This window comes from Psammomys obesus, unplaced genomic scaffold (assembly GCF_907164565.1).
Source record: "Psammomys obesus unplaced genomic scaffold, mPsaObe1.curated_primary_1811, whole genome shotgun sequence".
In the NCBI taxonomy this organism is placed as follows: Eukaryota; Metazoa; Chordata; class Mammalia; order Rodentia; family Muridae; genus Psammomys; species Psammomys obesus.
This window is the reverse complement of record NW_026585895.1, coordinates 49545748-49558249: the sequence shown is the minus strand read 5'-3', so window position 1 is coordinate 49558249 and position 12502 is coordinate 49545748.

Here is a 12502-nt window from a genome sequence, read left to right as displayed (position 1 = left end):
CAGGGAAAACCCTTTTTGCGTTTGGGACAGGGCTTGCGAGGTAAGGTGCCTGTTGTGCTGGCACCAGGAGCATTTTGAGACCTGCTGGGACATTCACTTTTAAAATGGCCGTTCTGTCTGCAGCCAAAGCATGTCCGCCCCTGAGCCAGAGTGACCTGCTAACGGGCGTTGACTAACAATTAGGAACGGTCATTTCCTCCTGGTGGGCTGTTTGCATGGCGGTAGCCATTGCCCTGGCCTGAAAGGAGGTAGTTCCCGTATCTTTACTGGCAACAGTCCATTTACCCGGCCCCGCACAGGCCAGCTTATCTGAATTCATGCCATCCCACACTAGCCACTTGACAAACTTATCAAGAAGCCCCCCCCCCCCCCAGAAGCTTTCTTCTTAGACTTTTATCTACCTGGTCTACGAAGGAAGGGAGGTCCTCTGAAACCTTTTGTGTAATTCCTGAAATGGGGGGGATTGTGTAGGCCCCTCATCTAGCTTCCTGCAGGCCGCCAGGCCTGCCGCTCTAACCTGCTCCTGATAGGGGGCTGGGAGAGCACCCTGTTGGAAGCCTGTGCAGTATTGGTCAGCTGTGCCCGAAAACATTCCCTAGGTTATAGGCGCTTGGGGGTTAGCTTGGTGGTTGCATTCCCCCTGGACCCTGCATTCCTCCTTGCAGAAGGCCAACCATTTAAGGAAGGCCGCCCCGAAAGGATGGTCTCAGCCCAAGGTGAATGGGCCCATCCTCCACCACTGCCTTAAGCAGTTCCTTGAGGTCTAGAGCCCACCCCCCCAAGGCATCCAGCTGGGGGGACCTGCTGCCCTGGGAGCGGCAGTGACCGGGAAAAGTTCCACGGGTCTCTCCGGATACAGAGGGGGCATTGAGGGGCCAGCGAAGGGGTTAGTAAGCAAGCTCTGTTTCAGCGGCACAGCCGGAGGGGTAGGGGCTGGCCAGGGGGGCAAATGGGTCTAAAGAAGTATATATGTTCTGTCTCTGGGGCGGGGCTCATCATCTGGCTTGATGCTGGTTTTGGCCCTGGTGCCTTCCTCCTTTTTGGGGTCCGCTCTTCCTCCGGTCCACTTTCCTGTCTCCTACCCTTATGTTCTTTGGGTGGTTTCAGAGGGAAGCAGCCCTTAAGGGCTGTGACCAGGGAATGACTCCCAAAGGGGGGATATCCCCATCCTGGGCCTGTGCTCTGTCGACCGGGGTTTCTCCTCTGTCCCAGGTGTCCCAGTCAAACAGGGTGACCTGGTCCAGCAGCTGTGGAGCAACCTTCATAACATACTTCCATGCTTGAAGGCCTTGGGCATCAGACAGAGTGAAACCCCTACACATAAGCAAAATTCGTAGGGATTCCAGACCCGGGGTGGATTTGTGAGATGAAGAGGACTGCCCCACATTTAACGGGAGCACACTCATTCGCAGACCAGTTGGCCTGTCAGCATTCTTCAGTCGAGCAGGTTCCTCCCATGGGGTACCAGTCTGCTGGGTCAGTATCCGGCAGGTAGAGCTGAGAGGAGGGTGGCCAGTCCAGCTGGCTGGCCTCTGTGGGATGGCGAGTGTAGACGGCCCGAACCTCCCGGGATGCCCCAGGAATGAAACACCAAGCTTGGAGGTATGTCAAAGCAGGAACCCGGTTTATTGAAATTAAGCAGTTCTCTTTATAGGTTTGGGTCAAGGGGCAGGATTAAGGAAGGAGAGTAAGATGACATAGAGGGTTAGGTTAGGTGGTGCAAGGAGAGGTGTGCCAGAGACAAAGCTCCCCGTAACAGTTACCAGGCAGGGTTAATTTTTAAGGTGATATGCTGAGTCACTTTTGCCCAGAAGTGGCACCTCTCAAATTGGAAGCCAAAGACAAGTCTCCAAATTCAAGCCAGGCTCAGGTAGATGCAGCAGGCCTTATCAGGCCCAACACTCAAATTCCAACAGTATTCACAGATGTATCTTCAAACAGAAAAGCCATATATGTACTGCAGGGACAAACTTTAATTTTGCAAACATTGCCAGCCTCCGCTCAAGTTGTAGAATTATGAGCTGTTGCTGTAGTCTTTAAAAATATGGCTTTAGCCTCTTTCAGCTTGTACACTGGTAGCCATCATATTGCTAAGGCTTTGCAAGTCCTAAAGACTGTCTCATATGTTCATATAGCTAATAAATACAAGATCTATTTAGAGAGATTCAGCAAAGTATTTGGAGCCGTGTACAGCCTTGTTACATAAGGCATATTAGAGCTCATTCAGGACTTCCTGGACCCCTAATTTTAGGAAATGATTTAGCAGATCCAGCCACACGCTTGGTCAGATTAGCTCAACAAGAATTGGCTCAACAATCTTCATGCCTTACATCATCAAAATAGTCAGAGCTTAAAAAGGCAATTTAATATCATCAGAGAAGCAGTTAGACAAATTGTAAGATTATGTTCTTCTTGTCCTGAACATTTTAATGTACCTCAATATGGTGTCAATCCTAGAGGACTGACTCCCAATCATTTGTGGCAAATGGACTTTACTCATATCCCAGAATTTGGAAAACTAAAATATGTTCATGTAACAATTGATACTTTTTCAGGATTTATCATGACAACTCCCTTAGCAGGAGAACCCACCATACATGTTATAAGTCATTGCTTAAAGTGTTTTGCTACAATTGGTATTCCTTCCATTATAAAGGTTGATAATCGTACTGCATATATTAGTCAAGCTTTTCAGCATTTTTGTGTACAAATGAATATAAATCATAAAACAGGTATTCCATTTAATCCTCAAGGCCAAGGAATTGTTGAGCGTGCCCACGGATCTCTTAAGAACCAATTGCAAAATATAGAAAAGGGGGAGCTATATCCCCAAACACCACAGAATTATATTAATCATGCTCTCTTTATTTTAAATTTTTTGAATGTGGATATACAAGGCTGTTCTGCAGTTGATCGATTGTGGCACCTTAATACCAAAGATAATTATGCCCAAGTAAAATGGAAAGATCTGATTAATGGAATACGGCAGGGCCCCAACCCCATATTCATATGGGAAAGAGGGCATGTTTGTGCTTTTTCCACAGGACGCAGAAGGAGCCAGGTGGATCCCAGAAAGGCTGGTCTGATTTGCAGGAACTGTTCCCCAGAAGAAGAATGTTCCTGCTGTGGACCATGGTGAATTCTGTCCTGAGGGTGAACAGAAAGCTGCATTGGGCGCTTATGCTCCTGACCCACCTTTGTCTCATTCTGCTCCTGGGAGAAGATGTCATGCAGAGAAACCTCTTATCGATGGGCTGGACTTGATTTATCTATTAATGAGGACAATTCTCAACAAAATCAGAAAGACTAAAAAAAAAAGGAGTGACTATGGGACTTTGATCTGATTCTGGTTTTCAGCAGACCTCTATTTAGAAGCTTGCTTCAGAAACTCTTGGGAGGCCCTGTAACTGCCTATGTAAATTCTCCTTATGCTTTATTGTTTGGAAATGTTAACAAAATTCAAACTTTAATGTTTCTTGCCATCAATGCAAATGAACAGATGGTATTTCTAAGCTCTCAAATGGTTCTGATTGTTTGACAGTCTTTTACTATGGTTCCTGTGAATGTTTCTCAGGCTTGGTATTTATACAACAGGTTATCTTTTAAGTCACTTTATTGGAGTATTATTTTGGACTTGGCTTATTACTCTTATTAGGAGTGCATCTCCTACCAGTGATAATTAAAACCTTCCTGAAGGCCTTTTAGAATGTTAAAGCTGATCTGATCTGAATAAGGTTAAACCCCGGTGTCTACCCTAGCAGAGATTGGTAGTCAAGGACTAGTAAGATCTCTCTAAAAAATATTCAACCTAAGACAGGGCGTGAATGATGGAATTCATGTACCAATGACGAGAAGAATATATCTTTTAAGAGAGACAACCTAAGACAGGCACAATCTTCTGCTCCATAGCTCATAAGTTATGGTCAAATTTTAAAAAAATAAAAAGGGGAGACCTGTTGGGAGCCGCTGGTCTGCCAGCTTGCTTTGATATTTAGATCTCAGCAGAAAGACTGCTTTCATCATGGCCTTCACTGGAGTCGGTGATCAATTTCCAAGTCTATCTCCTTTTTTTTGAGGCAGCAAGTGGGATGTCTTGTCAAAGTCCCACCTTTTGCTTGACTTCCTTGTGAATTTACTCATCGTGCTGAGGTGCTTTTGCTCTGGCTTAAAAGGAGTCTGGAGTAAAGCAAGGCATATAGCTTCCACTAGGGCCACTCGGAAAGGTCGCATGTGTTGTGTGTTGGTTTATTAATTTTAATCCTCACTCCCGACTCAAGAACTGTTCAACTCTGCCAGTGGCTCTGGCAGTAAAATAATCATAGAGACCCAATAAACCTCCAGCCTCTACCTGCATGCACACTTACCCACGCTATGTACAAACATCACATGGAAATGGGGACAATAAAAGAATCCACCTTGCTTTATGCAGTCCTGGAAATTTCCAGATCAGCACCACACACAAGTAGACTATGCATGCTTTGTTCGAGGTCAGCAGGAAGAGTGTAGGGTGAGGAAGATGGGGGGGGGTGTTGATTATTAAAGTTTAGTATTGATTTATCTTTTAGTTAAACAGTGGTTATTCCTAAACCAGCTGTACACCCAAATCACCACAGAGAGACTAGGATTTATTTAATTAACCCAGAGCACAATGCTGGGCAATAGTTACTGCATCCTAAACTTCCAAGCCTGCATAGCTTCCTCCCATTCAGATTTCCCACATTATACTTGCTTTTAGTCATACCTTAGGTCCAGTTCATCTCTTCTCCTGGTTCCAAGTCCTCTCCTGTCAATCTCTGCCCTCTGACTCTTCCCACTTGCTTCCTTCTCCTCCCCTCCAGATCAGGATGTCCCACTCTATTCTATCCGTAGCTCAGCATTGGCTGGTTGTTTTATTGGTGAGACAGAGAACAAATGGTGGCATGTTTACACGAACTTGAGACAAACTTGCTTATTCTAAGCATCACAATGCAATGTCCAGATTGAAACCAGATAGTGGGGTAGAGAAACCAGCATTTGAATGAACAAGGGTAAATTGTGTACATTCCGCAAGAGCATTATACCAACAGGGTTGAGAAGGATGAGAAGCTGAAACTCTGCCTGCAATGAAATGAAATAAAGTTCAACATGGCTCTCCATGCCTTCACCAGCCAGAGCAGCCTCACCAGGGCGCTAACCAGGGAAACCATGAGCCCTCTGAGCCCCACCCCCTCCCACTGGGGTCTGCAGTGCCGACTCTTCCACTGTGTTGTTGGCACCAGTAGTTTCTCTTCTTTGTTTGAGACAGGGTCTCTCTGTGTAGCCCTGGCTATCCCAGAACCCACTTTGCAGACCAGGCTGGCTTCAGATTCAGAGATCTGCCTGCCTCTGCCTCCAAGTGCTGGGATTTTAAAGTCATGCAACACCATCAGCCAGGTTTTTTTCTTCTTCTTTTATCAGTCTTGCTCCAAGTTTATCACTTTATGTATGGGTGTTAGTGTTCAGGCAGCCTGCTTCTGAGTTGCCCAGCAACCTATGATGTCATCATGTGTTGCCCACTCCTGGGAAGTCAACATATTGATGCTGAACTTAGTGCAGACACCCAGAACTCCTGGACTCAAGTCATCCTCCTGTCTCAGCCTCTTGTGTAGCTGGGGCTACAGGCATGTGCCGCCGTACCCAGTCCAGGGTAACATTGCAGGTGTGTTTTGGCCTCACACTCCGGCTCCACAGACATATTGCCAACTTCTGTCTTGGGAGACTTCAGATGCCTTCTCAGTTCTCTTCATATGTAGGAGACCAGGCCTTAAGCCTGAGTCCTAGAGTTGCTATTGTCAGGCCTAGACACAACATGCCTTGTTGCCAGATGTAACCTTTTACCATCCCTTTAGCTAAAGGACAACACATGTTCATAGCAGTCTTACCTATGTCTCATGGTCAATAATTACATACAAAGGCCTAAGAAAAATGTTGTTTGAGGGCCTAAGAAAGTGTTTTAAGGTTGGTAAGTGCAAGTTAGAAAGGTTGCAAGGCCTAAGGTAATTTAAGGTATCCTAAATAGGTAAAAATGCTTAATATTTCCTCCTGTTGCTATGCTACTCTTATATTGACTGTCTAGAGCTTTATTACTAGAGCTCTGATTTGTTAATCTAACTCTTATACAAAAAACCTTCCACTATACCATCCACTATCGTGGTTCCATGTTCAAGATTTAAAATCTCCATAATGTGTAATCATACTAAAGGTTAAGATCAAGTGAGCTTCCCCTTCTACTTCACGAAAGGCTTCTGCCTTTTCAGAGCTCACCTTAAAGAGTGCTTATGCTGTTAACACAAATGTGTACGTCTACTGCCTTTTCTACAATGTGTATTTCAGTGCAGATTACAATTGTGAGGCTAACGTGTCTAAAGTTTTATCTCCTTTGTAAAACTTAAAAGTAATTCTTGTAAGCTGCAGGAAATCCACTTGAATCCACCTCTCAGATCAACTAGGCTTCAGATAAGTACTGCACTTATTGCCTATCTCAGAGGGTGGGATTCCTCCCCTTTCCCTGGTTTCGGGACTTCCCTTTCCTGGCTTGCTTGATTGCTACATTCCTACCAACGCCAGCCGTTTGGTGAGTCTTCACTTCTGGTTAGCACAAATGCTTCCTACCACTTTCATCAACCTACATCCAAACCCTTCATCTAGGACCTCCTTTTCCCTTGGGTAAGACCTTCCCTCTACCAGCATGGTTTATCTCTGTCTCCCTCTTCCACATCTATGAGAATCCTAGCTAGGTAAACTGTGTCTGCTATGGGCAACTTTGCCCTTGGTCTCTGGCCAAGGCTGACCAGCTGTTGGAACAGACTGTACCAATCCACTCTACTGAGTCAAACCTTGCTCTTGGGATGCCTTGACAGGTCACTGACTCCCACCTGCCCAATGGGAATAGTTCATTCGTCCGTTCCTCCAGATTCTCCTCTGGAATGTCTTCTGGAGAATTTCAGATTTCTACACCTAGTGCCTGCGTTAAGGGCCTCTAAGCTTACACACCTCTGTAACCAAACTTGGCCTCAATTTCTTTAGATGACAGATCCAAAGCAAAGCCTTTTTAATTACTGCCAGTGATTGGGTAAATGGAGGTTCCCATGTTCAAGTATCTTTGATCCAAACCTTCCACCTCTGTTCACTCTCCCAAAAGCTTTAAATGTACACCTAAAGAATTTTTCTCCATAACCTTCTTAACTTTGTTTTCTGCCTTCAGTATCCTGCCAGACCCAAGTGTTTCCTACATCCACAATGGCACCAAAGCAGCTACCTCAGGTGTTCCAGTCTGACCTCACAGACTTCCATCAAGCTGGACCTGCACTTTCCCTCCCAGCCATGGATGTTCTCACAGACCCTGGACAGCATCAAAACAGCCTGTTGTTCCTGGACTTGGCCAGCATTTCAGCCTTTTGACCTCCCCACAGCGCCCCCAGTGTCAGCAGGAAGTAGCCAGAAGAGAATCTACACCCATTATTGTTATTCACTTATTACTAACAAAAGGCTGGACAAGCAGCTCCAGGTTCTCCCAGCATTCCCCAGTTCCTATCTGCTACCTTGGTGGCTGTCAACTTTCCACTGGCAACCCTCTACCCTGAACTTTCCAGGGCAGGGGCTACCCCTCCTCCTCTTAACCCTGTAATCTGGACATTTTGTTGCTATTTTTTTCTCTCTCTTACCCCCTTGCATGGCAACCAAGAGCTGCTTCCAATGAACCTAAATTTATATACTTTAACTTGCCTTACATGAGAAGCAGCCCAAGTTCCTTGCTTTTTAATTATAGGAAAAGGGAGGAATGTTAGTATTTAGGCAGCCTGCTTCTGGGTTGCCTAGCAACCTATGATGTCATCATGTGTCACCCGCCACATAGTCACACCTGGCAGGCATGGTCAAGTTTCTCCTTAAAAGGTTCAACCTGCCACTTTGTCTCTCTCTTGCCCTCTCGTCTCTTGCCCTCTCCCCTTTCTGTTGGGGTGCTTCCTCCCCTCCCCCTCTCATATCTCGCTCTCCCCTTCTCTCTCTTTATCTCCATCTAATAAACCTCTTTCATATAAAATCTGCTGTGCACATCATCATTTTATTTGGTCCTAACAATAGGTTTTCAGATATCTAAGTTTGGGTTATTATTGTTATTGACTTTAGGTTTTTATTTCCTTTTCTATGCTTGGGCTTGTTTTGCAAATTTTTCTTTTCCTGCTTTTTTTTTTTTTTTAAATCTCACTGTGTAGCCCAGGATAGCCTTAGACTTGGAGTGACCTCATCTTCTAGAGTACAGACCTACACCATAGTGCATGGCTCTTTTTCTGAGTTGTTGGTTTTCCATTAAAATTGAACATTTATTTAGCTGCTGGGTGATGTGTGAGTGTATGGGTGCACGCAGATGCCATGGCATACACAAGGAGACCCAAGAACAACTTTAGGGAATAAGTTTTTTCACCTTGTTTCTCATTCCTGGCATGTGAACATGTCATGGTGTGTGTGTGTGTGTGTGTGTGTGTGTGTGTGTGTGCACTCACGGATGTGCATATGGGCAGGTCAGAATACAACTTGTGTGAGTTGGTTCTTTCTACCATGTGGTTTCCAGGGACTGAGCTCAGATTATCAGGCTTGGCAGCAAATGCCCTGACCACTGGGGAGCCCTGCTGGCGTGCCGTGTGAAGGTGTGTCTCTGTATTCAGATGTTAACACTGTGCCAGCAGAGAGCTGAGTCCTAGCTGATCTTGGTATTGCTATTCTCTTGGCCCATCACTGGCCTCATCTTTGGTAAGCATTCATCCTCCTTACTTGCCCATTGGCTAACACAAAGATCCGACTGCCAATGGCTGGGCAGGAAAGGGGGCGCAGAACTTCCATACGGAGGGAGGAAGAAACCAGGTGCGGGAGACTCAGCCCAGGAACATGGGGGTGAGGGGAGGGGGAGAAAGGACGGAAAGAGGAGAGAGAGGTGAAGGACTATCCATGTGGAGGGCTGCGGGCTAGAGAAGCCGGGATAAGTTAGATGAGCTAGCAGATTGGTCTGCCCGCTAAAGACATAAGCTTTAAAAGATTAGTCAGTCTCTGTGCCTTTAGTTAAACTGCTGGCAGGTCCAAGAAAGTTGTGCTGTACTGACCCACTTATTAGTAAAGTATCGGCTTAGCTTATTGATTTGAGATCTTTATTTTTAATTATGTGTATCTGTCTGTGAAGGTATGGGTATATGAAAGCAGTGCCTGCGGAGGCCAGAAGGCAGCGTCGGATCCTCCAGGACTTGAGTTTCAGGCTGTGAATGGCTGGCGGGTGCTAGGAACTGAACTTGGGTCCTCTGCAAGAGTGGCTCTCTTTTTATCTGAGCATCTAAGGCTGTAAGTCACCCTGTGAGAGCTGCTTTACAGTATCCCTGGACATTTGATACAATTTGTGTATTTTTCCTTAATGATTTTTTTTTTTTAGCTCAGTGACATTGTAGCCAGAAAACATATCCTAGTTTCTTTACATTTGTTAAAGCTTGGCATGATCCAGAACACGGTGACCATTTCTGACGCAGTAAAAAAGGATTGTTGGTTAGAATGTTCTAGAAATGTCAATAAGAGATGACTCATAGACAGTATTCTTTATTTTCATCTATTTTTATTTTGGTTCTTAGAGGCAGGATTTCTTTGTGCAGCCCTGGCTGTCCTGGAACTCTCTGTATACCAGGCTGGTCTTGAACTCGGAGATCAGCTTGTCTTTGCCTCCCCAGTGTTGGGATTAAAGGCATGTACCACCACTGCCTGGCTTGTTATTCATTCTTTCATTCTGTATCCTTACTGATTTTTTTTTTCAATTACTGAAAAAACTGAGTATGAATCACTCCAGCCCAGGATAGAAAACCACTTCTGAAGGACAAGATGCCTTAGTTGTCTGAGAGCTGAGTCAAAGCACATTTCTTGGTTCTTGGACCATTATTGGCACATGAATTTGTGTCTCACCAGTCCCCTGCTCCCTGTGTAGGAGTTCGTAGAAAATGACTAACTTCCAGCTGTCAACTCTGTACCCCCAAACACAAGTTTAGAACCCCCTCGTCCATATGTTTCTCAGTGGTGTCTTTAAAGAGGGAGGCTTGTTGCTTTCTGGGTATCCACTGACCCACTCCTGAACATTCTGTGTTTACCTAAAGCTCTGTGGGCAGATGATGGAAAATGGGTTGGAAGACTGACATAAATTTAAAAGGACTAAGCTGGACCAAAAAGATGGCTCAGTGGGTAAAAGTTTTTGCTGTACAAGCCTGAGGACCTGAGTTTGAGCCCCATAAACCACACAAAGCAAGCAGAGGCAGCAGCTCTGTACTGTGATCTCTGTACGCCTTCTGGGAGATGAGATCCAGAGATGGAGGATCCAGATGCAGAGCATGGCAGAGATAAGAGAGACTCCACTTCAGCAGGTGGGAGAATAGAAACAATTCCCCAAAGTTGCCACTGAACTTCCACGTGTGTGCCATGGCACCCACACCCCCACCCATACATACACACACACATTGTTAATAATAAAAAAATCTAAATTTACTTTCATTAGAAGAAAACTCATTGCTATTAGGAAGAAAAATCCCTAGATTTTGAAGGAGGTGGGGGGAGGGCTCAGGGAGATACGGGGCAGGAGAAACTTGAAGGCAGATGTAAGGAGCACAGACCTCCTGTCAAACGTGTTGAGAGGGCTTGAGGGAAGCCGTCGAGGTGTGGCTCCCCTTTTGTTAATACCCTGGGTATTCCAGTGAGGTCCAGCCATCTCTCTGATGCCTGAGTCTCCCTTGTATTCTTTTTTGGCTGTGGTGCTTCAGTGAGTGGGGCCTGAAGGTCAGACGGCGGCCAGGCTGTAATGTTCCATGTACTCATTTGAGGGACACCCCACAGGAGACTTGGAGAATGGGTGGGGTTGGCTTGCTTTTATGCCAGGCCTGGAAGGTATGAGCTGTGTTCCTCAAGCCAGGACCTGGCGGAGATGGTGGTCAGAGATGCAGAGATGACACTCAGGGGACAGCTTCATGACTGCAGTATCAAGTTCAAAGAGAATCACTTCCTCCAAGAGCTGCTCAGTCATCAACTCCCTCAGTGAGCAGAATTTTCCGGCTGTATCAAATATATATATATATATTTTATATATATATAAATATATAAATATATAATATAAATATATATTTATATATAAATATATTTATATATTTATATATATTTATAATTTATATTTATATTATATATTTATATATATTTATATATATAAATATATAAATATATATTTATATATAATATAAATATAAATATAAATATTTATATATATTATATATAAATATATTATATATATTATATATATTTATATATAAAATATATATTATATATATATATATATAATTTGAATTTTTCAAATTCACAGAACTAGGAGCACCTGGGGTGAGGCCTTGCTCAGAGTTGTTTAGAAAGAAAGGAGAAAAAAAATTATTTTTAAAAATTAAAATAATTCCAAATCATTAGTCTGCCCTCTCCATCAGCTTGGGCCTGAGGTGACAGAGGGAAGGTGCTATTGGGAACGGAGGGAGCAGCAGCTTGCTTGCTGGTGCCTCTGGTTCAATGGCTTTTGTGGGACCTGCCGTGGGAAAGATGGTGAAGGGATGGGGACACAGCTCTGTCAGTAAAGATCTTTCCTCCTCTGGAGGCCGAGCTCAGTTGTAGAGGGCTTGACTTGAATGCCTGAGTCCCTAGGTTCAATTCCCCACACCAGCAAAACAAACATGCAGAGAAGATGAGCTCAGTGTGTAAAGGAGATGTGCTCAGTGTGTAAAGAAGATGAGCTCAGTGTGTAAAGGAGTTTGGCCTCTGAGTCTGAAAGCTGGAGTCTGCAGAGCCTATGTGGTAGCAGGGGAGAACGACTCCCTGGGGAAGTTGTCCTGTGATTTCCACATGTGAAAACACACACACACACACACACACACACACACACACGAAAGGAAGGAAGGAGGAAGGGAGCCAGATCATTCCTGTTGGTGTTACATGCATTTTAGTTCCTTTGATCACTTAGCAGGCTGCTATCTTCAGAAGGAGCAGGCCTCCACCTTCTCCCCACTGTCATCGTTTAGGGTGCAAACTCCATCTTGAGCAAAGATGCAACCCTCCCCATTATCACCCCACAGAGTGTGTGTGTGTGTGTGTGTGTGTGTGTGTGTGTGTGTGTGTGTGTAGGGAGGGAACAGGGACTCCAGGGACACAGGCTTTTCTCTCTTTTCTTCTCCACTTCTCTTGGCTCCTCTACAGCTCCAGGCTTCCTCCTGGGGCCAACAAGCTTGGCTGCTGCCATCCCTCAGGACTCTAGAGCCCTGGAGAGCCTCCCTTGGAGCCTTGTCCCAGGAAAGGGTGTTGATTGGCTTTGTGAGTCACGTGCCCAACTCAACTCTGCCCGAGCCACTGGAGCTGGGTGGAGATGAGACACTATGATTGGCTCTCCCTGGGTCACATGACCACACCGGGCTGTTTTAGCGGAAAGCATGGAAAGGCC